The sequence below is a fragment of the Callithrix jacchus genome, chromosome 17 (genome assembly GCF_049354715.1).
Source record: "Callithrix jacchus isolate 240 chromosome 17, calJac240_pri, whole genome shotgun sequence".
NCBI lineage: Eukaryota > Metazoa > Chordata > Mammalia > Primates > Cebidae > Callithrix > Callithrix jacchus.
Window position 1 is genome coordinate 76,312,144 of NC_133518.1, and position 4,563 is coordinate 76,316,706.

Genomic DNA, 4,563 nt, shown 5'->3' on the forward strand with positions numbered 1-4,563 from the left:
GAGGAAAACCTGAGTGTGGGGAAGGCGGCCAAGCGGGTGGGCATATCTCATGGGGGCGGCAGGATTGTAGGTGCAGCAGCAGCGGCATGCGGGGAGGGTTGCACGTCCCTCAGAGTCACTAAGTGTAGTGAAGCGAAGGGGGCGGCTTCGCGCAGCCCAGGCAGTCCCCTGCATCCCAGACCACCAGTCTGCGTCGCGTTCCCGGCCCGGCGGGCTGTTGGTGCTGGCTCCCACCTGCTCCCTCTTTCCCTGCCTTTGGCCCGGGTTGGGGAGTGTGGTCGCTTCGCGGGTCCGCTTTGTTTAGGCACTTGGGAGGGGAGAGGGGGTAAGATGGAAAACCAACAGGTCCCTGTTCGCTCGGGCCTTCGGGAGGCACGTGGCGGGGTGGGTGACCGCGCACTTAGTTCGCCGGCGACCACGGGCGTGGGGTTGGAGGTGTTTGGCCAGCGCTTGTGTGCTTGGGGGTGTGTGGGTGCTGGCGTAAACAAGCGGAGTTCCGCTTGGAAAGCTTTTTTTCTCCTAAGGCCCAAGCTCCAATTTCCCTCTCCTAGTGGTGCTGGGGTACCCCAAACCCGGCGGGCGCGCCAGGACGGTCTTTTGGCCAGTCCTGGGAAGCGTGGGGAGCTGGGCATTGAGGCGCTGGCGAGAAGGTCGGGGCTGCTGGTACCCGGCCGCCGGGTCCTGCGCGTCTTTGTTCCCAGCCCCCATTACACATGCAGCGCGGGTCCCCCGCCGCCCACGGTGGCAGCAGCCTGGAGTCTGGGAAACCCGTGAGGGGCGGGGCCGGGCGTGCAGGGGCGGGGCAGGAGTCCCCACGCTGCTGCGGGGGTGGGGATCTGGGATCTCCGTCCCATTCCTACCGCAGTTCTGCCTCCTTTGCATCGTGGTGAGGCTTAGTTTACACCGAAAACAAGTGAGGTCTGTAGGGTAGTAGCGCTCTCGAAGTCTGAGTGCGGAGACCAGAAGACCGGTTGGCACCTGGGCTCCTATGAAAGGGGGCATTGCAGCTCTCCTGGAGCTACTTCCTGTGTGCTGGAGGCAAAGTGGTGGTCGTGTTGGACTTTATGTTCATTTTTTCCCTTCCTGCTCCCTTTGGGATGCCTTTTCCCCAAGAAGGAGGGCTCTGAGGTGAAAGGGGAGGCATTGGTCTGCCAGAGGCAGGGCTGCAGGAGGCTGACTTGATAGGCACACAGCAGACCACCTGGCTGCCTCCAGACCCGCTGGGTGCCTGATCCCTGCAAGTGCTGGGGCTCTTCCAAGTCCAGGCCTTTAGGAGCGCTTCCTCCCGAGACAAGACAGCTTCAGACCTGGAATCTGAGGAGCGCTGGTCTCACACTTCCCTCCACTTGGCAGGGCAGGGTGGCATCAGGGCCCTGGAAGGACTGTGTTTCCTTTCTTTTTCCTCTGCATCAGCCTCCCAGCTTGGACAGCGCTGAGCAGTGTACCCTGCCAGGGCAGTCAGAGGCACACTATAAGGACCTATGTTCCTGCCCAGGGATGAAGGCGGGGGCGACTAGGTGTTTCTTGTGGTCACACCAGCCAGTCCCTGACCTGTGAGGAACTGTGAAAAGCTGCCCCAGGCCCAGTTTGGAGCAGACCTGACCCTCCTGTTGCCTTGGCTTCAGGAATGCCGTTTGTTTCAAGCTCCTGGCTTGCCGTTTGGAATAACCCCTATGCTACGCAGCACACAGTGCCCTGGTAGAAGGAGCATCTAGAAGAGTGCTGACAGAAATATTACATGAACTCCATGTAGACGTAAAACTTAACATTTCCTAGTAGTCATGCTAATAAAAGGAAGAAGAAACAGTCTTAGCTCAAGCTGCCATAACAAAATACTATAGACTGGTGGCTTAAACAGCAGGAATTAATTTTCTTAAAGTTCTGTAAGGCTGAGCCTAGGGTGCAGCATGCTGGTATGGATGGGTTCTGGTGAGGACCCTCTTGGCTTGCAGACATCTGCATTCTCACATGACCCGGGTGGGGAAAGGCAGGGGGTGCTTTCCTCTTTTTATAAGACCATGAATCGTCTAACCTGATCTAACACTCACTACCTCCCAAAGGTTCCATCTCCAAATGCCATTACACTGGGAGTCAGAGCTTCATTGTATGAATTTTGGGGGGATTCATTCTTTCCGTGACATGGAATGAACTTTAATAGTTTATTTCATTGGCCGGGTGTGGTGGCTCACCCCTGTAATCCTAGTACTTTTGGAGGCAGAGGTGGGCAGGTCAGGAGGGCAAGAGATTGGGACCATCCTGGCCAACATGGTGAAACCCATTCTCTACTAAAAATACGAAAATTAGCTGGGCTGCTGGTGGCGCCTACCTGTAGTCCCAGCTCCTTGGGAGGCTGAGGCAGGAGAATCACTCAAACCCAGGAGGCGGAGGTTTCGGTGAGCTGAGATCATGCCACTGCCCTCCAGCCTGGTGACAGAGCAAGATTCTAGCTCTAAATAAATAAATAAATAAAATGAGACACATTCCATTTTTGTACTGTCTTCAAAAAAATCCAGTGTGTATCTTACAGAAATCTCAACTCCAACATTTCTAGTGCTCTGCAGAACATTTGACTGCTATGCTAGTGGCTACCATATTGGACAGTGCCTTCTCAGAAGGAAGGCAGACTTTATGCTGTAATAATGGCACATGGTGCTTGTCACAAGATGAGTCAGTGGTCAGTTGTTCTTTAATAATTCTTTAAGTCTTTTGGGGCCTGTGCTTGGCTCAGCGTCCTTGGGAAACAAGCCATTGGGCTCTTGCATTTCGCTGGACATCCCAGACACTCACCTTGTAGCCTGCAAGAGCTCCTGACACCTGTCTCTGTACTTGGAGTTCAGATCACAGGGCCTGTGGGGGTGGGATGAACAGTGCTCTGAGTGATGTATCCAGAGCTCTTGGAGAGGGACCTGCCCATCAGGAAGTACAGGCCCTGACTCATACAGGTCCTCATATGCTGACCATTCTTTGACCCAAAGGTATTTCTTGGCCACTTCCTTGGGGGAGGGCAGGCAGAGTGAGCAAGTGAAGTGAAGTGACCCTCATCCCTCAGGCCTAGTGTAGTGGTAGCTGCAAAGGACATGGGCTCCAGAGCCATGGGCTGTGGGTGGCCCTCCAGGGAAGAACGTTTTCTGCTATCTGTCCTTGTACCTGCTGGGCACTCGAGGAATGGGTACCCTCCCTAGCTCTTAGGGGCCCTTCCAAGACAGATGAAGTGAGAAACCTGCCCATCTTCCCAGACCCTACAGCTGGATAAAACATAAGATCTGAACCCCATGGCCTTCCATTGCTTGGGTGGGCCTCTGTGGTGTACTACTCTGTGGGTCTTCTGGGCATCAAGAATCTCCAAAAGCACCTGGACCTCTGCTGGCATTTCATCTAAGGAGCTCCCATTACAGGGAGCCATTGAAGAGCCCACATTCTATGCAGTGATCTTTGATGTCATAGCCCCTCCTGAGAATCTGATGAAAGTTGTGGAGCCTTTGCCCAGGAAGATGTAAATCAGTATATATGTGCATGTGTGTGTATATTGCATGCCCCCACTCTGTTTTGCACAGATACAGGGAACCTGCTGCCCCCTGATTAGACTCCTTGAAGTCCTGGCTGCCCTGCACATACCCACTGGAGCAGTCTTACAGGGCAGCTTGTCCTGGGGGTGAGGGGTGCTTGTTCCACCTTGGTACCTCACTTATTCTGCCTTTTGTGATCCCGCCGGATGTTCAGATTCTAGCCCTGGTCACTCTTTCCAGAAAGCTGCCCCCTGAGTGCCTGCTATGCGCTTAGCCCTTCTGCTTGGGAGCTCAGGGTAGTGCAAATGAGAAGCAAGGAGTACTGGGTCAGGAGTTTAGATCTACTCATAGATACTGACCTGTGACTATGGAATGGGATCGGGTGAGGACTGGGTCTGGATAATGCTTTTGAGGGTGACTCCAGACAGACTCTAGGTAGTCCTGAGGCAGGGTCCTGGCTGCATGGGCCTCACTCCAGAACAGGGTTTCTCAGCCTTGACCCTATTTACATTTTGGGCCTAATAATCCTCTATTGTGTATGGGGGTTGCAGGTAGCGGTGGGTTGAGCTGTTCTGTGCATGTGTAGGTTATTTAGCAGCCTCTGCCTACAAATTCCAGTAGATCCTCTTTAATCATGCCAACCAAAAATGTTTCCAGATCTTTCTAAATATCTCTGGCAGAGGTGAGGGCAAAATCATCTCAGATTGGGAACCACTGATCTAGAGTGTTCTCATGCTTTCGAAGAGGCACACAGTTGTAAGAAGTAGGGGTGATGGCTTATGAGTGCATATCCATCCCCCTTCTCTGGATTCAGGGTTGGAGGTTAGGTCTCCTCAAAGCCTAGGAGATTCCTGCTTAGTTGAAATCTACTCAGCACGTGACAGTTCGGTTCAAAATTAGTGGTTCTGGTGTACAGCTTGCTACTGAGGAGAATCCTGGCGTCCTTGAGTTTTCCCAGAAGTGGTTCGGGTTTCAGGGAGGCGGAGGCTGTGGGTGGCTGGGCAGCCTGCCTGCCCGCACCCGCCCACTCGCCTCTGACCGTTGCCTTAAGGCTGGC